Source organism: Grammomys surdaster, unplaced genomic scaffold (genome assembly GCF_004785775.1).
Source record: "Grammomys surdaster isolate TR1022 unplaced genomic scaffold, NIH_TR_1.0 190, whole genome shotgun sequence".
Taxonomy (NCBI): Eukaryota; Metazoa; Chordata; class Mammalia; order Rodentia; family Muridae; genus Grammomys; species Grammomys surdaster.
The window spans coordinates 6,962,135-6,976,050 of record NW_021604635.1 but is presented as its reverse complement, the minus strand read 5'-3'; the positions used below and the strand labels follow the sequence as shown (position 1 = coordinate 6,976,050).

The 13,916-nt window shown below is 37.0% G+C and overlaps 1 protein-coding gene across 3 annotated transcripts in view; it reads left to right on the top strand.

The window, feature by feature from the left end:
* Hs3st5 (heparan sulfate-glucosamine 3-sulfotransferase 5) overlaps positions 1–13,916 on the top strand; it is a 275,974-nt gene that overhangs the window by 101,199 nt on the left and 160,859 nt on the right. The gene's annotated exons all lie outside the window — the stretch shown is intronic.

Here is a 13,916-nt window from a genome sequence, read left to right as displayed (position 1 = left end):
TTTAATTTATAATTTGAATGTTATTATTGGGCTTTTCTGTAGTTTCCTTTAGTCAGAGAGTATGTAGAGGGAATTTTGGCACAGAAGTGATAAACTATCACTTCCTTTTTATTGCCCCAATTTGAATTATTAAATCTCATTAATATTCCTTTTTGAATATCAAGATGATACCCTAATTTACATCTCCCTTTCACAATGGGGGTCCCCCCCCCTTACTATCTCTTTCTGTGACTCTATCTTGTGTAATGCTGTAATTTATTCAGACATTTAAGGTTATTAGATCTAGTTGTAGAAATATCTGGAAAGTGAAATACAGTAAGTCTTTCTAGAGTTGACTAGGAAAGTTTTTGTGTAATAGGGGCTCTTTTTCATTTTTGAGAAATCGGGCTTTGATTTCAAGAGAAAACATCTGTTTCGTACATACCTCACCACTTTCATTCTTAGCTGGATGAGAATTAATAAAGCATTTGATGCATTTATGACAGGATACATGTGTATTTGGTGACTGTCACTACTGATTTCTGCTCTGATATCTCACTTAACTTTTTTCATTATTATCATTTGTGGGTTTAAGTTTAAAAAGGGTTGCTTTTTATATTCCAGCTACAGAAGTGGCCCATAGGGGCAATTACTGTTATGATGAGTCCCTGAAGACTTAACATGGTTCTGTGTTCATAGTAAGGAGTGAGGGGTGTAATCAAGGGTGTTGGGCTGCATTTCAGTCTGATTGACATTTCCCCATTACTCTCTACGCTCATTCACACTTAGTGGATTTCTTGTCCATAAAATGTGAGAAGGAAGAAAACATTAAGAAGCACATTCCCCTGGCATCCTTTGGCTGTACACATTAGCCATTCGTGTCACACGTAGAAAATGGATCAGGTTTATATACAGAAGATGAGGCAGTGATTTGTAAGTGATAAGATTAATTATTTGCAGAACTGTATTAACTAAAATAATAATTTTATGAGTATTGGTAATAGGAATTGTTCTCAAGATGAATGCATCTGAATATAAAGTCTGTACACTACATCATGAGAATCCTAAAATTTATGATATATAAATTTAGAGTTTCAAAAGTTCTGAAACTATTGCATAACAGTTTTTAGTGTTAATTTTCTGTCATATTTCAGTTTCAAAAACACCACACCTACCTTCTTGTTCCTTTTTCCTTACTTCTCCCTCTTCATCCCCCTCCTCTTCCTCAGTGGAGCAGGTGAGAGCGAGTACAGTCTTGTCCTCAGGTGAGGTACCTTATTAGCATAATCATATTTATCAGACTGTGTTTTTAAGTTACAGTGCCCATACAATCTCAGGGCCCTGTATGAGGCAGGTCCAATGCAAAATATGAGGTGAAATTAAATGACAGAAATGTCATGGAATCACGGCAGCATAAAATCCGAGTAAAGGGAGGCATGGCTGAGCTCCTAAAGTCTGGTTTCTCAGGAATCCTTTCTTCTTCCTATCCTGGCGAATAAAAGTCTAACAGCAAACAACCACCTGGCCCGATGTGACTGAGCAAGGAGAAATTCACCACCTATTTTGCAATGATGATATTTTGGTAAGGATAGGAGCAGGAAACCCTTTTGGAGGAAGGTTGAGAAGTGAAAAATGTATCTAAACATTATCAATGTGGTTGGATCTAAAATAAGCAATGATTTCACTTGTCTGGGACACATATTCACAGTCCAGAAGGGAAACAGCAAGATTCGCCTCCCTCAGGCTTGATCTGCTTGTAACTATGATGGTGGGAGAAGAGATGGATGTTACTGTTATTATGATCATATATAATAAAGAAATTTATGAGACATATAAAGATATTGAGATGGGCTTATGGGTCTCAACATGTTGAGATGTCAATGTATGTAGAAAAATTACTAGTATAGAAAATATTCATAATCTATATAAGTAAATACAGGAAGTTATTAAACCATATTTTGACATTGCTCTATTGTCTTCTATTTTTATAAGCTGGAAATGCATCGGAAGATACTAGAAAGGAATAAGAATATTATTTAATCAAAATTATTCTGGCAGTTATCCTCAACTTACAGAATTGAATCTGATCTTTTATTACCTCCCTGGGCTTAAAACCCTCTTTCCCACTGAGATGCTATTATTATTAGCATATATTATTTATTCAGAATATCTGGTGACATTTTATACATACGTGGAGTACACTTTAATTCTACTCACCTCTGATATGTTTCACCTTAACTTGACTCATCTCAATACGATTCCTTCTTCTTCCCATATGACCCCCCCTCTTTTATTTTTCTGACTTGAAAAGTTCTACATTAATATGTGGGAGAACACATGCAATATTTGTTCTTCAGAATCTCTTTATTTTGTTTAGCATATTGATCTCCAGTTCTATTAAAGTTGTATTTTAAATGTAAGCTGAAAATACTTTAAAAGGCTACAAAAATGTATTTAGTCATTTGAAAAAAATTAACATTTTAGAAATGTGTGTGAGGAGCTGGAGCTATTACTCAGTGGTTAGCAGCATTAGCTGCTTTTCTTAAGGATGTGGGTTTGATTCTTAGCATACATGGCAGCTTACAACAGCCTCAAACTCTAGTTCCAGAAGAACTGATGTGTCTCTTCCAGCTCCGTGTGCATTGCATTCATGTGATGCACACAGGCAGACCACCTATACAAGTAAAAAAAATTAAATTGAAAAACATTGATATGACAGATCTATGATTGTTTTTTAAAGTAGTCTCGAGCAAAGTCTTGCTTCTTAAACTACATTTTATTGAGTATGGGAATAATATTTAAGTTGAAAAATTTTTGGATGTAACTCTTCACCTGTGGTATATTATAGGAGAACAAAATTCTGCATGTTTCTCTTTTTATTGAACATTGCTAATTTCAAGTTGCTATACAACCAACTCCTTGAAAATATTCCTCATTGGTTGTATTGGGTAACTCCAACATGCTTTCTGGAGTTTGCTAACTGTATTGATTCTTCCATTTGGAGGATAATTGTGAGTGTTTGTTGCACTGGTGTTGATGTCTTTGTTCTTAAGTCTCTTGTGTAACACATGGCTAGCTTCACTGTTATTACTACCAGCTGCAGTTGGCCTAGGATTTTGTTCATTTTGTATGTATCCAAAGTAATTAGCTCCTTAGTTTAATAACAATATTCATTAATGGATTTTTGAGGCCAAATGTGTGTACTGAACAGAGAATCTGGCCTATATCTTCAGTATAAGCTAGTGACATTTCAAAATGATGATAAGAGTTTGATTCCTAACACCCTCATCAGGCAGCTCACAACCAACTGTAATTCCAGTTGTAGGATGATCTAACACCTATGGCCTCCCCAAGAACCCATACTTATGTGCACAGGTGAATAATTAAAAATAAAAATAAATCTTGTTCTAAAATGAAACAGAAAATTAAAAACTGACAGAGTATGTATTTAACAACAGACCCACTGAAAGCCATAATCCAGCCACCTTGTGTGCCGTTCCATAGGTAGAATGTGGAAAATAACAATAGCTGTCAGATTAGGTGAACTGTTCTGTGTGTCAGGCATGTGCTAACTCCTTTTACTTGCAGGGAAACACTTCTGATCATGGAATTTCTAGAGGACAGAGGAAGTAGAAAGGGTCCATTCATGGAAGTAACAGTGGTGCAAAGCCTGACAGCTTGCTAGTAGTGACTTAACCATAAAACACAAAACCAAAAACCAACCAAAGGAAAAAAGCCTCTTTACTGCTTTCAGTTCCTTCACATCCCTTTTCTTCAGCTTAAAATGATACCTTTGCATTGGATACCTCAACAACCCCTTCCATTCCTAAACATCCCTAAATGATAGCTCTATATCCTGTGGGAAAAGGGCAGAGATAGCCCAGACAGTGTGTGGCCTGCATTAACTGGACAGAATGTTAAGCCCATGATGCTGGAGTTATGTTGCTGTTTAGAAGTTTTCTTCAGTGGCTCATTGATTTTTGCCTTGGAGTAGGAAAATATTTGAGAGGCTTTATCTTATGCAGCTGTTAGAAGTTTGCAAAAGGTTGAATTTTGTCACAACCTAAACAATAACAAAAACAACAACAAATACAGCAGCTGAGATATCTAACAATGTAGAGGGTGGCATGGAAATAATCCATATCTTAGTTTTGTGGGAATCACTAGTTTGATGACCAATTAGTCGAGTCAGCTCCTACCATATAAAAACTGGAAGCAAATATTCTGACCATGCAGGCCCTTTGGCAACAAAATCGTCATAGACTCCTTCTGAAACAACTACTAAAGGGGGAAGGGGAAACCTGACTGTAGATAAAAACACAAAAGGATTGAGTGTGAACACTGGAGGTATTGAGCTAGAGTGCTAAATCCAAAATTAAGTATTGGAATGACAGACTCAAGCATGAAGTATGATGCCATTAAAGTACAGAATTAAAATGACTAACAAAAACATAGGACGCAATACGAAGTATTTGAATGTCTAGCCCTGTACAGTGGGTGGCTTTCTTCTAAATGCCTGGAAATCAGTAGATGTCATTTAAACTTAACAAATCAAATTATGCAAGTATAAGCAATTCAGGGATATTGGAGAATATAAAAACGTCGTACGTAGTGTTGGAGCCTAATGTGGTGGTTCATGCCTCTAACACCAGCACTTAAAAAGCAGAGACAGACGGTATCAATGAGAGTTCAAGGCCATCCTGCCCTTCATGACATTGTTTTTTCAAAGAAATGAAAGAAAGATAGAAATAAAACAAGAAGGATGGAATTGGTATTGTTGAATATTATATGAAAAAAATTGGAAGAAAGAGAAAAATATATAACACTTTCCCTATCTACTCATAGGAGCATAAAGCACTCTCATGTGCTAATCAACCAGGTTAACACAGGAAGTTAAGAGAAGCATCACTCGCTGATAATTGTTTTCTCTCTTTCTCTTTTTTCTTTGATTTTGTTTTTGAGACAAGAGCTTCTATGTGTGGCCCTGGCCATGGAACTTGATCTACAGACCAGGCTAGTCTAGAACTCACGGATTCTATCTGCCAGAGTAATAAATAATTTTCAAAGATGTACATATCTTGCTCAAGAAAAACAAACTTTTTACAATCTTAAAAAGAAAATATATCTATCTTCAGTATCAGTAAATGAAAACATATGCATATTCTTTATTTTTTTTAAAAAAAACCAGAGTGTTTTTCACATTAGGCCACAGGAATGCGATGCACCTCAAGTTACAAAGATTGGTCCGTCTCTAAAGTGAATCTATATGCCAAGAATGGTAATGCAGACCTTTCATCCCAGCTCTCAGGAGAAGAGATAGGTGAATCTTAATAAGTTCGAGGCCACCCTGGTCTACACGGTGAGGTGTTGGACAGCTAGGGCTATGTAGAAAGATCTTGTCTCAAAAAACAAAAACTGGGGCTGGAGAGATGGCTCAGAGGTTAGGAGCACTGTCTGTGCTTCCAGAGGTCCTGAGTTCAATTCCCAGTAACCCACATGGTGGCTCATAACCATATATAGGAAAATCTGGCGCCCTCTTCTGGTCTGCGGGCATACAAGCAGACAGAATACTGTATACATAATAAATACCTTTTTTAAAAACTGTATTATAAAAATTGTAACTTGTACTTTTGAGTAAATACGTGCTAATATTTTTTTAAATTTTTATTGGATGTTTTATTTACATTTCCTATGTTGTTCCCTTACCCCATCCCCACCCACCCAGGAACCCCCAATCCCCTCACCCCTCCTCCTTCTTCTCTGTGGATGTAACCTCTATCTACCCCCCCCACTCCCACCTCCCCACCCTCAAAATTCCCATCCCCTGGGGCATCCAGCCTTCACCCAGTCAAGGTTCTCTTCTTCCACCTATGCCCAGCAGGGCCCTCCACTCTTACATATTCAACTGAAGTGCTGGATCCCTCCCTAAGTGCTCCCAGGCTGGTGGTTTAGACCCTGGGAGCTGTGGTTGGTTGGTATTGTTGCTCTCCTCATGGTGCCACAAATCCTTTCAGCTCTCCTTCAGTCTTCACTCTAACTCCTCTATTGAGAACCCCATGATCAGTTCAATGGCTAGTTGTGAGCATCTGCCTCTGAATATGTCTGACTCTTGAAGCCCTCTGAGGAGATATCCATATCAGGCTCTTATCAGCATGCACTTCCTGACTTCCACATCAGCATCTACCTTTGGTGATTGCACATGGGATAGATACTCAGGTGGAATGGTCTTGAGACAGCCCCTCCTTCAGTTTCTGTCCCTCACTTTGTCTCCATATTTGCTCCCTTGAGTATTTTGTTGCTCCTTCTAAGAAGGACCAAATCATCCCCACTTGGTCTTCCTTCTTTATGGGCTTCATGTAGCCTGTGAGTTGCATCTTGGGCATTTCAAGGTTCTGGGCTAATATCCAATAATCAGTGAATGAATACCATGTGTGTTCTTTTGTGATTGGCTTACCTCACTCAGGATGATAATTTCTAGTTCCATCCATTTACCTAGGAACCTCTCGAATTCATTGTTTTTAATAGCTGAGTAATACTCCATTGTGTAAATATACCACATTTTTTGAATCCATTCCTCAGTTGAAGGACATCTGGGTTCTTTCCAGCTCCTGGCTATTATAAACAAGGCTGCTATGAACATAGTTGAGCATATGTCCTTGTTATATGTTTGAGGATCTTCTGGGTATATGCCTAGGAGTGGTATAACTGGATCCTCTGGTAATGCTATGTCCAATTTTCTGAGGAACCGCCAGACTGATTTCCAAAGTGGTTGCACCATCTTGCAGTCCCACCAACAATGGAGGAGTGTTCCTCTTTCTCCACACCCTCGCCAGCATCTACTATCACCTGAGTTTTTAATCTTAGCCATTCTGACTGGTGTGAGATGGAATCTCAGGGTTGTTTTGATTTGCATTTCCCTGACGACTAAGGATGCTGAACATTTCTTTAGGTGCTTCTCGGTCATTCGAGTTTCTTCCTTTGAAAATTCTTTGTTAAGCTCTATACCCCATTTTTTAATAGGGTAATTTGGTTGTCTGGAGTCTAATTTCTTGAGTTCTTTGTATATATTGGATATTAGCCCTCTATCAGATGAAGGATTGGTAAAGATCTTTTCCCAATTTGTTGGTTGTCGTTTTGTCCTATTGACAGTGTCCTTTGCCTTACAGAAACTTTGCAATTTTATGAAGTCCCATTTGTCAATTCTTGATCTTAGAGCATATGCCATTGGAGTTCTGTTCAGGAACTTTTCCCCTGTGCCCAGGTATTCGAGGCTCTTCCCCACCTTCTCTTCTATTAGTTTCAGTGTATCTGGTTTTAAAACCCAGGATAGTGAAAACTGTCTCAACAATAAAAGAACTTCGGGAGGAATCACCATCCCTGATCTCAAGCTGTACTACAAAGCAATAGTGATAAAAACTACCTGGTATTGGTACAGAGACAGGCAGGAAGATCAACGGAATAGAATTGAAGACCCAGAAATGAACCCACACTCCTATGGTCACTTGATCTTTGACAAAGGAGCTAAAACTGTCCAGTGGAAAAAGGACAGCATTTTCAACAAATGGTGCTGGTTCAACTGGAGGACAACATGTAGAAGAATGAAAATTGATCCATTCTTATCCCCTTGTACAAAGCTCAAGTCTAAGTGGATAAAGGACCTCCATATAAAACCAGATACACTGAAACTAATAGAAGAGAAGGTGGGGAAGAGCCTCGAATACTTGGGCACAGGGGAAAAGTTCCTGAACAGAAAGTGCTAATATTTTTAAGTATAGCAAGATGAAATATGATTTAAGAATCATGCATTATTTAACTAATAAAAATACAAAAACATTTCATTTTTAATAGAATTGGTCAACAGATTTTAAAAATAGAAGACGATTTAGGTTCTCCTAAGATTTCTGAATACAGTCCAAATAGATTTACCTCATTACTTAATAGAAGCATCTCATTTTCAACTGATGGCACAGCAGCCACATCATTAAGCGTAAAAAAATTACTATGAAAAGAAAAGTAGAATCTAACAACATGAAGAGTATTGCTTTCTAACCTGAATTACTAGGTTCCCTTGATGTTCAAATTTATTAAGTAATATAATAGAATTTATTGATCATAATAGCATATTATTTCAAATGTTTTAAAAATTTTTGTTTCATTTTTGAACAAATGTTTAACACTGACGTATTGAGGGATATTACTTCAGTATACCTCAAATGCTAACATTAAAAGAAAATAATGAGAAAAAAAAAGAAGATAAAAGTGAAAAAATAGACAAAGATAGTAAAACATAAACAATTCCGAGTTTGAAATATTAGATTAAAAAAACTAAAATGCAGGCCCCCCCAAAGTCTTAACCAAAACAAATGCAGAGACTATGGAAGGCTGATAGGCATGCCCCAGAGCAGAAGTATAGAACCATGAATAAACAGAATTTTACGAATGACCAAAAGCATTTGTCCAGAAAATAAGCTGAACTTCCTAGACTGTCCCAATAAGCAGAAAGTCCACATGGTGAATTAAGTCTAGAAAGTCTTATTCTATGTTAAGATAAAACATTTGAATTAAAATTTATGTCTAAGGCAGAGATTTCTCCCTTTAAAAATAACTATTAAAATTACTTATTAAGCAAAAAGTGAGTACTTTCCTAATCGGAATTTATTCTTCAGTGTTGGCATAGGGGTCACAAGCCGCTTCTCTTTTGCAAAGAAGAGATAGCATGCTTCCATTCCAAACCCATAAAATTTACTTGATTTGAAGCAAAGTAGAATGTTCAAATTCCTACCACCCAAACAGGCATTCTTACCAGCAGGGTGCAATTTCAGACTTTTGCAGTCAAGAGGTTTCTGCTGAGCAAAAATTCTCCTTCAATTTCAGAAAGCAGATGATAATAATTTTCCTATCCTCTGCACAGCACGCTTCTTCCTTCCTTTGCAGACCCTTTAAAGAAACACCCGGACAACTGCAGGCCCAGGTAACATATCATTCACACTTCAACTCTCCTTACTTATAATGCAGAGCCGATCACCAGTGCGGTGGAATCCAGTTCAATGGCTGCTCTGATGTAGTTCCTGTTTGTAATAAATGCAATGTGGTTGCTATAACAATCTTCACAAAGCATGGGAAATTACAGAGAAGCTGTCCCGGGGCAGTAAAATAACATGTGTGTTGGTGTGTAATATTCCTGACACAATGAAAAGAAAATGCTCAAAACTGAAAACTTAACATATTGCTCTTGATGATGTATGACTTCAGAGAAAGAAAACATGTACATGAAGCTATTCTGTATTGCAATGATAGTCTTTCTAGATTGTCCAGTCTTTCCAAATTATATAATTTTTCATGAGTTTATTTTCAAATTCTTGATTATATGTGTGCAGGTATGCATACATATATGCACTTGTGAATATGAAAGCATGAAGACAGCCTTGGGCATCATTCTCAGAAATGTTTCCTACCTGCTTTGAAATCTCATGCTCATTGGCCTAGAGCTCATTAGTTCTTACATTGGCTGGCCAATGAGCCCCAGAGAGCCACCTGTCTCTGCTGCCAAAATTGAGATTACAGACATGTTGTAATCCTGGCTCAAGATTGAACTCTTGACCCCAGGCTTACAGGACAAGCACTTTACCACATGGATCCTCTCAGCTTTCTAAATACTAGATCTGAATTATATGAAACACAATTCCCTTACATTGTTCAAGAAAGATTACTCAAATAACATCTGTTGTCTAGTCCTGCTATAGTAAACATATCTGAATGTTACCTTAGTCATAGAGATACATATAGAGATTTTTGTCTTACCCTTAGGTAAGTACTTGCTTTTCAGTCCTTGGATTCAAACCTAGGATGTGTACATATGTAAGCATTTTGGCACCGGGTCACATCCTTTTCCAAAATATGCAGATTCTCAGCAGAAGTAGGAGACTGGCTAAAATCAAATAAGATCATGTCTGGGCAACATTGTATAGCTACAGGCTACCCTAGCATCAGGAACTCAACTGAATCCCTTCCCATACTGGCTTTTTATACACAGAACACATTAACACTGGCCCTATGCTATAACAGCCACACTTTCATTGTGTCTGACCAGCATGGTAATGTTTATTTTATGTTACTTTTTATTATTTTCTACTTTTTTACTCATTTACATCCTCTACTCCTCTGTGAGTGTGTGTGTGTGTGTGTGTGTGTGTGTGTGTGTGTGTGTGTGTGTGTGTGAGAGAGAGAGAGAGAGAGAGAGAGAGAGAGAGAGAGAGAGACCGAGAGACAGAGACAGAGACAGAGAGAGAATACACTATATAGGGTTTGTATGTGTGTTTGTGTGTCTGTGTCACGGAGCATATGTGGAGATCAGAAAGCAACTTTGGGGAGTCAGTTCTCATATATCTGTGAGGCCTTGTGATCAAACTCAACTCATTAGGGGTGGCAAATACCTTAGAACCAACTCACCAGCCCCATAATAATAGATTTGGAAGACAAAATGTATACTTGCCCAGCTAATCTCATTTTTTCTGTTTGTTTCAAGTGAGTGTCTTGGAAACCTTACTCAAATCTCTTTGCCACTACCTCCTCAGTGTCAGAATTACAGGATATAATAACATGCCCAAAGATCCTTGTTAGTGCTATAAACTACACTGGCCTTTTATGCCTTGTGTTTAAGTATACAATGACCATCTTTTGATTTGGTGACTTTTGCTGAGAATCCAAATCCATACCTGGATAGGTACACACCAATTACATATTTTATTTCTTCAGTAGATAAAATAAGAATAGTGAATAATTGTTTACCTCTAGCCTGTTCTAGGACCCAAGAAGCATCATTGAAGAAATCTGACAGAGAATAGCTCTGTTCGCAGGACACTCTGTTTGGGAATGGCAGACAATAAAAAAGCAACACAAGAAAATAAATTCTGTATCATCAAGAGAAGCATAGGAGAAAAGAAGCATAGACGGCAAGAGCCAAGGTGACTGCAGACTAAGGTTTCAGGGTACTGGATACTGTGTTTGAGGACCAAGATGACTTGGTAGTCTTAGAAGACTGGCAGATGGTTTTCTATGACCACTCTGATTGTTCTGAAGTCAAAATGGATTCAGTTCAGAGATCAGAGTCTTATATTACTAACACTTTTCTGAGTGATGATGCTTTATACATTAATTTCTATAATTGAGATTTTACTTTAAAGTTCCCCTATATTAGAGCAAGCATTTACATGTATTAATAAGCATTAGGCCCAGTCTCCTTTAATAAGTTTTATTGTAATTCATCAATGAATCAGTGCTATCTAAGTGATGCTATGGATTTCTAGATGCTATTTGTTCTTCTGTATACTTTATACTCATATATTAATTTTAAATGTTCATAGGATTAATATAACTATAATCCTTGTCAGTGATGTTAAGTAAAGGCCAATTAAGAATATCTAGGGGGCAGGTACTAGTATGCTAATCTGTAGAGTAGAGGGGAAGGTTCCTATTCAGGAAACCACTGGATACATTTCTCATTCTCACTCAGGTCCAGGATGCCGATTAGTAGTAGAGCTGAGACAGAAACAAACTCTTGTAAATTCCAGCCCCATCTGCTTCTAAGTACAATGTTTTAGCTTAGATTTTCACTGCTTTTTTACCACAATGATGTTTCTTTTATAAAGAACATTAATTATCTCTTGGAATTTCAGAGTGATCTGGTGGGTAGATACTTCTAAGCTCCAGAATGCCCCCCTCTTATATTAATAACTGCTTCCACAGGGCTAGCTAACATACTGTTTCTTTTTCATGAGGATGATCATCGGAGATTTTGTTCTTGGGAAAATAAATTTTTAGAAAGCCTTGAGAGGACTTATTAGTCAATATTATTAATCAATATTAATCAATGTATCTGGCACAAATGAAATACAATTTTATTGTTTTGCAATGAATTGTGGAAGAAAAACCTTGTTAGGAAAATAGGAAATATTTTCTATTTTCTTTTTCTTTTTTTTTTTTAAAGATTTATTTTTTATATATGAATACACACTGTAGCTGTCTTCAGACACACCAGAAGAGGGCATCAGATTTCATTACAGATGGTTGTGAGCAACCATGTGGTTGCTGGGATTTTGAACTCAGGACCTCTGGAAGTGCAGTCAGTGCTCTTAACCACTGAGCCATCTCTCCAGCCCTATTTTCTATTTTCTATCTGAGAACAACTTAGAAAACCACTTGAGTGACATCTGTGATGGAAATCCCTCAGAGGTCTCAGGAACTGATGTTGAGCCACATGACAACCTGAGCTCAGGAGACAATTACAGAAGTCTCTGGGAAAGTCATTTCAGTAGACTTACTAGAACAGAGGGGTAATATTTTCAAAATACAAAGAGAAGTATAAAGAGACTGCCAATTGAACCTGGATAGTTTCATATGCCAAAAAATTTAAACCATTAAATCAATGTATTTGAAAGACAGTTTTTAGTTTAAGTGTTATAATGAATCTTAATATACTGTGCATGTAGTTGTGGTAAATGGTTTCTAAGTTCCCATGACATGAAGGGTATAAACTTGGCTTCACCTAATTGGGGAAAATTAAGGTTTCTGATTGTACGGAACAATAATTTCACGCATATGTCTAGACACACCCTTTATTAATGTAATAATTTTAATTTTAAGTGAAGGAAGAAGTATGTGAGATCTAGGTGAAGGACTCTAAATGATTGATGACAGTGTTTCTAGAGAGAAGCTGTAAACAGTCAGGAGCCAACGGAATTGCGAGTCCTCTGTGAGCCATTGAAGGTTTTATCTGACAGGGAAAGCACATGCAGCGTATGTGTGCACTCCTTACAAGACCACGACACTAAGACGACGAACACCTGAGCGTCTGTCCTTCCATGTATTCATGATGGTATTCAACTAAAGTCTTCCAGCAACAAGGTTACTGACAATTATTATCTAACCTATACCAGCTTCTTAAAACACAGAAAAATACACATGTTCATTCATGTGGTGGCTATTAGCATGCTAGGAGTGGATGTTTAGATAAGTAATTATTATTATATTTAATATATTATTATCATATTTAATTATTATTTTCAGTGATAGCTAAAATTAACTTAAGGACAAAGTTAATGCAGTGCTAGTTACCAGAGAAAGAAGAGCTGTAAAGATAATTAAGTTTCACTTAAGTTTGATTGATCGGAGTCATGTTCTTTGAAGTCCTTGTAACGTCCTCTGGCATCTGCCCCTACCCTTCTCTCTCCCTCTTCCCCTGTGTACATGGGTATGATTTACAAGGGCCTGTTGTTGCTGTTGTTTGTGGTTTTTGCATGTTCTTTTTGCAAATGATTTCCCCATTTTTAATCACTTCATAGATGACTTGTCGTCTGACCAACAAGGGGATTTGTGGGACACATGTTCCCTCTCTCTAAAGCTGTGTACCAACAGTCATGGCTTGCCTCTTGAGCTGAGTAAAACCTAATACACCTTTCCTTCTCATTGTCTTTTTACACATTATGTAAATAGGAAGAAATAAAAATAATGCTGTGGGAAGTATGTCTTGACAGACAATATAATGTAATATGATATCCAAATACTTATGAGGTAGAAATAGGGCCCTGGGGCACCACATTTATTGTGAATAAGTATTTGCATTTATACCTTTTTCTGTGGAGTTCAGACTTGAATAATAAATCATTCACTGTGGAAAGTAGAATTTTTTTTAAAAACAATCTACTTTCTGCTCTAAGGATAACAAAGAACCAAATGTAATTTAAGTCTTTTGTGAGAAATGCAGCATAGATGCATAAAATATGAAACTGTACAAGAGCTCTTAATAAATAGAAATTTCTATATGGCTTAACAAAGACATTATACAATCTGTATTTTCTATGCAAATATGTTCATGTAAGCAGAAGCTTTGAATAAAGAAATACAGACATAAATTAATAAACACTATTTAAATCTTATAT